This window comes from Trachypithecus francoisi, unplaced genomic scaffold (genome assembly GCF_009764315.1).
Source record: "Trachypithecus francoisi isolate TF-2019V2 unplaced genomic scaffold, Tfra_2.0 Lachesis_group13, whole genome shotgun sequence".
Taxonomy (NCBI): domain Eukaryota; kingdom Metazoa; phylum Chordata; class Mammalia; order Primates; family Cercopithecidae; genus Trachypithecus; species Trachypithecus francoisi.
In genome coordinates, this window is record NW_022681458.1 from 8,324,293 (window position 1) to 8,336,871 (window position 12,579).

Sequence of the window (12,579 nt, forward strand, 5' to 3'; positions counted from 1 at the left end):
AGGGTAGCACCTGGTACCTGGAGAGTCTCCAATATATGTTAGCTTTTATTATATTTAATTTGCAAATTCTCCCTAAGGAGACAGTCCAGCATCTGAAGTTTAAAGCATTCAAGGGAAACTTGCATCAAGAAGACAATATTGATATCTCACCATGTTGTTTTGAAGAGAGTCTGAATGCCTGGTTAAGATCATTAATCTTGTGGAGGCTGGAAATAATTGTGCTGGAAAACGGGTATCACCCACACAGTTACGGGTATTGTTGATTCACTGCCACATGCCAGGCATCTGTATGCATTATCATAGTTAATCTAGATAACACTGAGTTTTTACCCACGCTTACGCAAGTGTCACAGCTGAAGTACTTATGAAATCAGGCTTGGATGACTTCAGGGTCCACGTGCTCAAACACTACATTGACAACCTCCTAAAGTCCTCTAGCGTCGAAACCAAGATTTGGGGTACAACTTCCCTGCCTTGCTAATTAATTACTGACAGCTTCCCTGCATGAGTCAGCCCATGGGATGCCCCATCTTATTGACCCCTCTGGGGCAGGAATCACGCAGAAAAAGTGACAGAAAGGAAAGACATAGGTGGGGAAGGAGACAGAAAAGAGGAATAAAATAGGAAGGGAAAAGTAACAGGGGAGGTGGAAAGAGGAGAGTTGGAGTGTTGCATAAAATAAAGCCAGTGAGGCTAGGGAAGGCGAGATCATGGGTGACCTTCATAGCCAGTGGGAGGGTGCAGGCCAGAGGGCACCACCAGAATATCTTGAGTGGGTCAAAAGAGGTAGTGTATCATGTTTGATATCACATTATCAACATAGATTGAAGGAGAGAGAGAGACAGTCAAGGAAAGCAGCAGTAATCCACACTTGACTTCTGACACCAGAGATTTCAGGAAGCCACAGAAAGCTTAGGTTCTAACGCAGGTAGAAGCTCCACCTGCGCTCACCTGTTCAGAAAGTTTCATAGGAAAGGAAAACATAGGATGTGGCATGGGAGAGCCTCATGTCAAGCATATGCGTTTCTATCTGCACACCTTAATAAGGGTGCCCATGTGAGTTGTCTTTTCATTCTCTTGATAGTGTCCTCCGATATATAAAAGTTTTTGTATAAAAACATTATGATAAAGATTTATCTCTTCTTTTTCTTGTTTTAATTTCTTATACTTTTGGTACAAGAAAAAAACATCTCAGAAACCATTTCCAAATCCAAGGTCATGAATATTTTCCCTAATGTTTTCTTCTTTTCTTCTAGGAGTTTTACAGTTTTAGATTTTCTATTTAGGTCTTTGATCCATTTCAAGTTAATTGTTGTAAATGATACAAGGTAAGGGTGCAACTTCATTCTCTTGCACTTGGATATGCAGTTGTCTCAGAGCCCTCTGTTGAAGACACTATTCTTTGCCATTTCAATGGTCTTGGCACCGTGGTAAAAATCAAGGCAAAGAATGTATGGGATTATTTCTGGATTGTAAATTCTATTCCATTGATCTACATGTAAAAGATTTTTTGAGACAATCAGGATAAATTTAATTATGGATTGAAAATGAGATAATATTAAAGAATTATTGATTGTCTTAGGAATTGTGGCTATGAAACAAATTTTCCTTACTTTTTATATTTAGTGAAGTATTTCATGATGAGACAACATGCCAAGATTTTCTTTTAAAAAAAAAGTCAAAATTTTTCTTTAAAATGAAAGAAAAAACGAAGAAAGATGAAGCAGTACAGAAAGATATTGAAAATCATTTAACCTAAGAATGGCTACATGGGTACACATTATGCTATAGCCTCTCCTCGGTATATGTTTGAAAACTTTGATAATAAAAAGTTGAAATAAATAATCTTGGAGAGAGGCCTTGGGCTTGCCCACTAACAGGTAAATTTGAATTTAGATCAAAAACAGAATGCGAGAACAATGGGGAAAGCACAGATCTTTTCTTGCTATAACCACATCCCAGCCCCAGTTCTCCAGAGCTGCACTGGCCCTAGATGGTGTTGACTGAGCCCAAATTCTTTATAACTGGATTCAACCATCAATTCTGCTGTAATTCACCAAAAAGTCAAGAAAAGTGGAAGTGATTTTCTTTTTTTCTCATTAAAACCATTTTAAGTCCGGGTGTGGTGGCTCATGCCTGTAATCTCAACACTTTGAAAGGCCGAGGCAGGCAGATCACTTGAGGTCAGGAGTCAGAGACCAGCCTGGCCAATATGGTGAAACACTGTCTGTACTAAAAATACAAAACAAAACTGTTTTAATGTTCTCCTGAATGATGATCTACCATCTTTGTTAAAGTATTTAATTACATCCCTGGGTGTAATTCCCCTGGATAGACTCAGTAAGATTTTGTTGTAGGTAACCTTTCAGAAAAAAAATCTCCTGTATAGAGCTTAAGACGTTGCACACAAACACACATGCACGTACAGACACATTTGTGAACAAACATCACATACACACACACTATCATCAAGCAATGCTTTCTTTTCATCAGACAGATGAAATGCAGACTATGAATCCTGTTGGCCAACAAGGTACAAAAAACTGTATACTTTTCCAAGACACACTCTGCCCATACGAAACAAGAAAGGATCACTATGCAGTGTCCATAAATCTTTCTATGACAATTTACTTCTGTGGTTGAGCCATATCCAAGGTTCTTTGCCAAAGGGCACTCTTTATGATCTGAATTCTTCTTTGATAATTATATTTATTTTAGATTTATAAATATATACATTAATATATAACTTTCCACATCTATAAATCCTATCTCATATATATATTCTGTAAAGGTATATAAATGCATATATTTTATACACCACTGAAGATATACAAATAACCAAAATATGTAAAACTATATATGGTTCACTGTTTCATATTGTATAGATCTCTCTATCATATACCATTATAGATGGTATAGAATCATATATAGATTTCTATATCTCTAAAGCCTTTTGGGTGACCCTTTGAGCCACAACAAATTCAGCATAGGTTCAGAAAGTGGCAGGCCACACACACGCTTGGCTAGAGGCCATGAGGCTGCAGTCAATACCTGAGTGGTGGCTGGTACTGTAATTGGAGGGTAAATGGGGAGAGACACTTTGATAAGTCTATCTCTTAACATCCTACAACTTGCATCTCCTTGCCTGGTCTTGCCAAGAGCTGAAAGTCATGTTTCATTTGAAAGGCCTACAGCTGTAGTCTCCCTGCTTTTTAGAAAGAGCATGGTTGCATTTTCCCATGAGTTGGTTGAACAGTCACTCTTTCACCAAACATCTGCCAATATGCGAGAGAATATGACTGTGTTACCAAGTCTACTGAACCTTGTAAGAAGCCAGAACAACAGATAAAAATGTATACTCTATCCCTAATAAAATAATATACTTAGATGAGACACCAGATGTTTTACCTGGATTTGGCAACTATGCATTTGCCAAGAATCTTACTCTTGCATTTGTCAAGACTTTTTCAACTGCAAGTGACCGAATCCTAATTTAAACTGGCTAGACCAACAATATTATTCAATAATGTTTTGGAACTATATGCTCCACCAAAATAAGAAGTATAAATACCAGGGGAGGGAATAATTCGCAGATGATATTGCACACTTAATACACCTTACATACTAATAAGAGAGCTTAGTAGTAATATGACTATATACAAGATAAATGTGTAAAACTCAAAGCAGTACATTAATTATGCATAATTAATTCAAAAGAGAAATGGGAAAATTGCCTTGCACATAATGGTTTCAAAAACAATGAAATGCAGGGGAATAAAATTTAATAAGAAAGATAAAATACTTCTATAAAGTGCAAAATTTTATTTATGGACATAAAACAGAATCCGAATAAATAATGAGGGATTCATATTCTTGAATAGGAAGATGTAATAGCAAAAGGATGCCAATCTTATTTAATGAAAACCAAGCAACCATACTCATAGGACAATATCCTACTGAGATAAAAGCAAAAATATGGAAATATATATAAAGAGAGTATATAAGAATGTTTATTATTGTTCATAAATCCCAAAAGTGGAAAACACTTAAATCTCTATCAATATTAATTGGCTGGAAAACTACATTGCATCCAAAGTAAAGACTATTATGCAATTATTAAAAGAACATGTCAAATCTGTATGCATTGACCTGTAAAGATATCTTTAACTTATTGACAAGAGAAAAATCTAACATAAAAAAAATCATAGCCAGCATGATATTAGATTTTATATTAATAAAATAGAAGTGAGAATTTACCCTAAAGATATGCATATACATAGTATAATTTCAAAAATAATTGAAAATAATTCACACAAAATGGCTAAGGATATTTTCCTCTGGGGGTAGTATAGAATTAGCAAAAGAAAAAAAAGGAAGTTTCATTTCTTACTGTGGTTTTTGGTATGTTTCCAAAAATAGCATTTAGATTGCAGCCTAGATATGATCTACAATTATATCAATTGTGTACACTTACATATCAACAAGAGCTGCTTTATACAATTTGCTACCCAATAATTAAGTGAATTGGTACAAAAGAATTCCTTAAACCAGAAAGAAATTCCAAATGGGACAAATGTAAATGATAAATTATAGTTCAGTAAGAAATCTTCTTTAAATGTTCAAAGCCAGATTATTCTTAATGTGCTAAAGGAGCAATGACTTACCACAGGCACTGGCTTTCCCTGATGGCAGTTGATATCACCAATGAAGACCATGTTGGGCATCACGGGTTTGGGAAAGTCCAAAACAAAGTCCGTTCGCAACAGCCAAATTGATGTGTGGCTGTGGAGATCATATGCCGTGACAGGTGTTTGGAGAATTTCAGAGGCTATTTCTAGGGCATTTTTGAAAAAATAGGGGCAAAACAAATGTTCCTCCAAGTGCATGACATGGTTCCGTACTCTCTCCTTGAAAGTCATGGCATCTGAGAACCTTAAGAGACCTCTGGAAACATAGGAAAGAGGAGCAGGGCACTGCGCACCTTCTTCAAGATAGTGGCAAAATGTTCCCCCGGCGAAGACCACAGAGGGGAGGGAGAAATATTTGGCAACAATTAAGCCACAGGCATTAAAACGATCCAGAAACACCGCATCAAAAGAACTCTCCTTTAAGTATTCTACTAATTTTTTGTCCTTAAACTCCTGCAATTTGAAAAAAATAAGTCAAAAATACCACTGAACGAACTTGTTAAGAGAGAAAATGCACTTCGCAGTGGTGCTGTCCACTGAGCATCGGCAAAAACCATGAACTCCCGGTCCTGATCCTCCAGAGTGTATGAGGTTGAGTAAGTCTTCACTGTGCAATTCAGTGATCTTCCCAGTTGCCAACTCACCTCTGGCATGATTACGACCACCTCATGCCCCCTGAGAATGAGTTTCTCCACCACCGACCGCATGGTGAACCAGTGGCTCCCATCCATGGGCACTACCAGCAACCTCCCTGCCTCGGCAAAGCCACAGGTCAGCAGTAGACACACAGATAGGGGAAGAAGGCCAGTACACCCTGCACAAGCCATCAGAGAACTTCAGCCCAGAGCCAGCAGCTGGGATTCTAAGTTCCTATAATACAGTAGGTGAAAGAAGTACAGATAGAACCTGCCCTCAAAAGAAGGCGTGTATTCATCCATCCATTAAAAAAACAAAAATTCACATTCACTGCCAGTGATTTAGTCACAATAACACATGAGTAGCCTTTGCTGAGATACCTACTTGTATGTTTTCAAGAAAAGAGTAACTCATCATCTTTGCCTTGGGGACAGATCATGCCCTGTGCTGCAATATGAGTTTATAAACAAAATTATTATTATTATTATTATTTTTTTTTTTTTTTTTTTGAGACAGAGTCGTGCTCTGTCGCCCGGGTGGGAGTGCAGTGGCTGGATCTCAGCTCACTGCAAGCTCCGCCTCCCAGGTTTATGCCATTCTCCTGCCTCAGCCTCCCGAGTAGCTGGGACTACAGGTGCCTGCCACCTCGCCCGGCTAGATTTTTGTATTTTTTAGTAGAGACGGGGTTTCACCGTGTTAGCCAGGATGGTCTCGATCTCCTGACCTCGTGATCCGCCCGTCTCAGCCTCCCAAAGTGCTGGGATTACAGGCTTGAGCCACCGCGCCCGGCGCTATAAACAAAATTATTAAGCAATGCTTTTGGTCTTGATGACATTGAAAGATAAAAAGGAAAGTAAATTTAAATGAAGCTAATAATTTTGGAATTTGTCACAAAGAAAAATTTGCTATTTTTTTTTTCTTTGTTTGAGATGGAGTCTCACTCTGTCATCCAGGCTGGAGTGCAGTGGTGCGATCTAGGCTCACTGGAACCTCCGCCTTCTGGGTTCAAACGATTCTCCTGCCTCAGCCTCAGTAGCTGGGATTACAGGCACGCGCTGCCATGCCCAACTAATATTTTGTATTTTAGTACAGACAGGGTTTCATCATGTTGCCCAGGCTGGTCTTGAACTCCTGAGCTCACGCAATCTGCCTGCCTCGGCCTCCCAAAGTGCTGGGATTACAAGTGTAAGCCACTGTGCCTGGCCACAGTTTACAGACAATTTTTATTTTGTCCTCTGCCCAGAAAGAAATTGGCATCTCATGTTCGATGGAAAGAGAGCAAGGGTCTTAGCACTGACCTCCTAACTGGGAGGAAATTGTGGCTTACCGGTGTCTCTGCAATACACAGCTCACCTGTGCATTGCAGAGATGCAGGTGAGCCACAATTGTGACACAGGTGAATCACAAGTGCTGCTTGTCTTTTTTCATTTCCAAATCTTCTGAGGTCTCTGAAATGCTGTAATGAGATTGACAACCCTGCCTCCATGGACCCTTCCAAAAATTTGATCTGATACACTGTCTGCAGTGGTGAGTCGCTGGCCCTATGCTTGCCCAAGCACTCTGATGAGCTGCCTCTCTCTGCCCACCCTGCTTCTGCATTCTGAACAGAGCTGTAGGCCTCTGCTGTGGGCCCACCCCAATCACTTTGGTGCCCATCTTCAGGAATCTATGTATTGTTCTCCTCCATTCTACCGAGCACCCCTTAAGGATGAGATTACATCTTCTTCCTGTTTTCATCCTCCTTCCACGGCACCTATGCTTTGCCTTGTACAGAGGAAGTCCATGGGAATTCTCGCTGCATTGGGCTGAATTCCATCACGCAGATTTTTATGGGTGAGCTCAGCGGTGTGTGTTAGGCAACACCCTGAGGAGCATTTAGTGAGGGATTCAACAGACAACCTCAGGGCATAATTCTTGTAGGAGTACAAGATGGCTCCCTCCAGTACACTCTAACTGGTACTAGACATTTGCTTAGTCACTTTCCTCTAGTACATACTACACTACTATAATAATTTTGTCACTACCTCCTGTTGCTATTGCAGTGAGCTGAAGTGTGGCTTAAATGCATGTGACATAACACTTATACTCTCTGAGCATTTCATCTCTCCAGTAAATTGCATGTCAGAGTAAAAAGTGATCTCTCATGGTTCTACTGTATTTTTCATCATGATTAGTGTAATATTGTAAATCTTGAATACCATCATGGGACTACAAAGTGCCACTAGAGATGCTGGAAGTACTCCCAAGAAGCAAAGAAAAATCATGACATTACCAAAAAAAAAGTTGCATTACTTGATAGGTACCATAGATTGAGCTCTGCCGCTATGATTGCCTACCATTTCAAAATCAATGAAGCTAGATAAGGACCATTGCAAAAGAAAGAAAGAGAGAGAGAAAGAGATAGATAGAAAGTGAGAAAGAAAGAAGAAAGAAAGAAAGAAAGAGAGAAGAAAGAAAGAAGAAAGAAAGAAAGAAAGAAAGAAAGAGAAAGAAAGAAGAAAGAAGAAAGAAAGAAAGAAAGAAAGAAAGAAAGAAAGAAGAAAGAAAGAAAGAAAGAAAGAAAGAAACAGGAAGGAAGGAAGGAAAGAGAGGAGAGGAGAGGACAAGAGAAGAGAAGAGAAGAGAAGAGAAGAGAGAAGAGAAGAGAGAAGAGAAGAGAAAAGGATTCATAAAGACATTGCTGCAGCTATGCCAGCAGGAGCCAAACCTTGCATTTTTTTGTGAAATACATTTTTGTCTCATATTGAAAATGCAGCTTTCATGTGGGTGTAGGATTGCTATAAGAAAGGCTTATTTATAGACGCCAATGTGATTTGAGAAAAATCAAAGTCATTATATGACAAGTTAAAGCAAAAGAGAGGTGAAGAATCTAAAACTGGAGAATTTAATGGCAACAAAGGATGGTTTGCTAGTTTTACAAAGAGGTTTGCCTTTAAAATTGTGAAGATAACAGGAAAACCAGACTCTGCCAAGCAAAAGGAGGCAGATGAGTTCCCAGACACCATGAAGAAAAACATTGAGGAGAAAGGATATCTGCCTGAACAGGTTTTAAATACAGATGGCAGTGCCCTATTCTGGAAAAAACAAAAACAAACAAACAAAAAGATGATACAAAAGACATTTATTAGCAAGGAAGAAAACCAAGCACCAGAATGTAAGCCAGGAAGGGATAGGCTACTCTACTGTTTTGTGTAAATGCAGTCAAGTTTACAATCAGGACTGCCCTCATTAGCAGAACTACCAAACCTCGAGCCTTGAAAGGAAAAGATCAACACTCACTGACAGTTTTATGGTTGTACAAAAAGAAGGACTCAACAATAAGAACACATTTTCTGGATTGGTTCCATCAACGCTTTGTCCCTGAAGGCAGAAAATGCATTGCCAATAAGGGACTCTCTTTTAAAGTTCTTTTGATATTGGACAATGCCCCTAACCACCCAGAACCCACGACTTCAACAGTGAAGGTGTCAAAGTGGTCCACCTGCTTCCAAACTCAATATCTCTAATTCAGTCTCTCAATCAAGGGTCATAAGGAACTTTAGAACTCATTACACACACTTTTTTATGGAAAAGATTGTCAATACTATGGAAGAGAATCTGAATAGAGAATGTCATGAAAGTCCAGAAGGATTACACCACTGAAGATGCCATTGTTGTTACAGAAAGGTCTGTGAAAGCCACCAAGCCCCAAACAATACATTTCTTCTGGAGAAAACTGTGTCCAGATGTTGCACATGACTTCACAGGATTTATGGCAGAGTCAATCAAGGAAATCATGAAAGGGATTATGGATACAGCAACAAAATGTGGGGGATAAGGTGTTTCAAAATATGAATCTTGGAGAAATTCAACAGTCAATAGATGCCAAACTCAAGGAATTAATTGAGGACCTGATGGAGATAAGTGCTTTCCAATCAGCACTTGATGAGGAAGAAGATGTAGAAGAAGCAGTGCCAGAAAAAAAATTGGCCTTAGACAATGCAAGCCTCATAGAAAGGCTTCCAATTATTTAAGACTGCTATTGACTTCTATTACAACATGAACCTTTCTATGATATGGGCACTGAAACCAAAGCAAGTGGGGAAGAAGGATTAGTACTGTATAAAAGCATTTTTAAATACATCAAAGAGAAAAAATACAGACAGAAATTATGATGTATTTCCATAAGGTTACACCAAGTGCACCTGCCTCACCTGACTCCCCTTCCACCTCCTCTGCCTCTTCTGCCTCTGCCACCCTGAGACAGCAAGACCAACATCTACTCCTCCTCCTCCTCCACAACCCACTCAATGGAAGACAATGAGGATGGAGACCTTTATGATGATTCGCTTCCGCTTATACATATTCAACTTTCATTTTAGATTCAGAAGTACATGTGCAGGTTACCTGAGTATATTGTGTGAGGCTGATGTTTGGGGTATGATTGCTCCCATCATCCAAGTACTGAGCATAGTACCCAATAGTTTTTCGACGGTTGCACCCCTTTCTCTCCCCTTTAGGAGTCCATAGTGTCTATTGTTGCCATCTTTATGCCCATGAGTACCACTATTTAGCTCCCATTTCTAAGTGAAAACACATGATATTTGGTGTTCTGTGCCTGTATATAGTCCCTTAGGAGAATGACCTCCAGCTGCATCCATGTTGTTACAAAGGACATGATTTCATTATTTTTTTATGGCTGCATATTCCATGGTGTATATGTTCCACATTTTCTTCATCTAAGCCACTGCTGACAGGCACCTAGGTTGATTTCATGTCTTTCCTATTCGGAGTAGAGCTGCAATGAACATACCAGTGCATGTGTTTCTTGGTAAAATGATTTTTTTTTGCTTATATCTAGTATTGGGATTGCTGGGTCGAATGACAGTTCTGTTTTAAGTTCTTTGCAAAATCTCCAAACTACTTCCCACAGGGGATGACCTAATTTGCATTCCCACCAACAGGGTACAAGTGGTCCCTTGTCTCAGCAGCCTCACCACCATCTGTTGTTTCTTGACTTTTTAATAACAGCCATTCTAACTGGTGTGAGAGGATATCTCATTGTGGTTTTGATTTTCATTTTTCTGATAACTAGTGATGCTGAACATTTTTCATATGTTTTTTAATAATATTTTCTTTTTTCTTTTTTCTAGCTGGCTGTATTATCATAACACAGGATATAATACTAATAACATTCAAAATATGTGTTAATTGGACTGTTTATGTTATTGGTAAGGCTTTTGGTAAACAGTTGGCCATTACTAGTTAAGTTTTTGGAGAATCAAAAGTTCTATGCGGATTTTCTGCTGCACGTGTGTTGGTCCCCTTCATTCCCACATTGTTCAGGGGTCAACTGTACTAGGAATGAACAATTGAAAATTGGATTAAAAATACCACTTAAATAGCATCAAAAACATGATATACTTAGGGATATATCTGACAAAGGATGTGAATGACTGTACACTAAAAACTATAGAACACTGATGAAGGACCTAAATAAATAGATATGTTAATGAATTGGAAAACTCAAAATTGCTAAGATGTTGTTTCTCCCCAGTTGATCTATAAATACAATACAATCCCTATCAAAATCCAGCAGACTTTTTGTACAAATTAATGAACTTATTCTAAAATGCATATGGTAATGTAGAAGACCTCCAATAGCAAAAGCAATTTGAAAAAAAAAAAAAATTAGAGAGGTAACATTACCTCATTTACAGATTATTACACAGCTATAGTAATCATATATTTCACAAATAGATCAACAGAACAGAATACAAAGTCTAGAAATCCGTGCACAGATGTATGAACAACCAAGTTTTTACAAAGGTACAAAGGCAACGCAGTGGAGTAAAGGTTACGCTTTTCTACAGTTGAATATTCACACACACACACACACACACACACACAAAAAAAAAAAAAAAAAAAAAAAAAAAAAAGAAAAGACCTCTGTGTCTTCCTACCACAAGTCTATAAACCCAGTTTTACCACGATGAAAACATCAGGCAAAACACACACTGACATTCTAGAGGAACATTCTACAGGACACCTGACCAGGCTGCTCAAAACTACCCAAGTCACTAACAACAAGGAGAGTCTGAGAAACCATCACAGGCTGGAGGAGACTAAGGAGACATGATGACTACATTTCAGGTGGTATCAATGGGATCCCACAAAAGAACAGGGAAATTAAGTAAAAGTTAATGAAATCTGAAGGAAACAGACTTTAGCTTTTAGTTCATCATTATGTGTCAATGTCGGTGAATGAGTTGTGATGGATGTACCGTAGGAAACATGAGATTTAACAATGGGGGAAACTGGACACAGGGTAGATGAGAATTCTCTAAACTATTTGTTGCAACCTTGTTATAATCCTATATTTGTTCTACAATGAAGTATTTGTAAGAAAGGTCACTCAACAGACTGTAAGAAAATATTTGCAGGACCCCTGGGGATGCATATGGTGAAGGATTCATCAGAGGCATGGTGAGAGCTGCTGGATGATCTCTGCAAATGGTTTTGGAGTCTGATGCTGGAGCTTAAGGACCCCAGGGTGGGTCTTCTGTTGAAGAGACTATTCTTTCCCATGTGAATGATCCTGACACCCTTGTCAAAATTTGGTACCTAGTCAATTGGCCAAGGATATATATGTATGGGTTTATTTCTGAATTCTCCATTCTATTCCATTGGTCTGTATGGAAAGATGTTGCGTGAGACAATCAGGGGAAATTTAATTATAGACTGTAAATGAGATAATATTAAAGAATTTTTATTGTCTTAGATATGATAATGATACTGTGGCTATGTAACAAATTTTTCCTATTTGTTATATTAAATGAAGTATTCAGTGATGGAATAACATGCCAAGAATTTATTAAAATGACACAAATTGCTTTTTAAAAGTTTTCTTTAAAAAGACAGAATAAAAGGACACATGAATTAGCACAGAAAAATAGTGAAAATGATTTAACCTAAGAATGGATACGTGGGTGCTCATTACACTGAGTCTCTCCTTTGTGTATGTTTGAAAACTTTGAAAATAAAAACTTGATGTAAATGATGTTAGTGGGAGGCCTTAGTCTTGTCCACCAAAAGCTAACTTTGAATTTGGAGCTTGAACTAGAGCCAGAATCTTAGAGCAATGGGGGAAGCACAGATCTTTTATTTATTTGTAACCATATCCCACCCCCAGAGCTGCACCTGCCATGGATGGTAGAGACGGAACCTGAATTCTTTTCACCTAAAACCAGCGATTAATTCTGTTGGAACTCAACAA

General features: G+C 38.5%; 1 protein-coding gene and 1 pseudogene across 1 annotated transcript in view; both read right to left on the reverse strand.

The window, feature by feature from the left end:
- The window catches only part of LOC117094361 (UDP-glucuronosyltransferase 1-6), a 135,759-nt gene that overhangs the window by 93,497 nt on the left and 29,683 nt on the right, over positions 1-12,579 (reverse strand). The gene's annotated exons all lie outside the window — the stretch shown is intronic.
- On the reverse strand, positions 4,588-5,568 carry LOC117094364 (annotated as a pseudogene).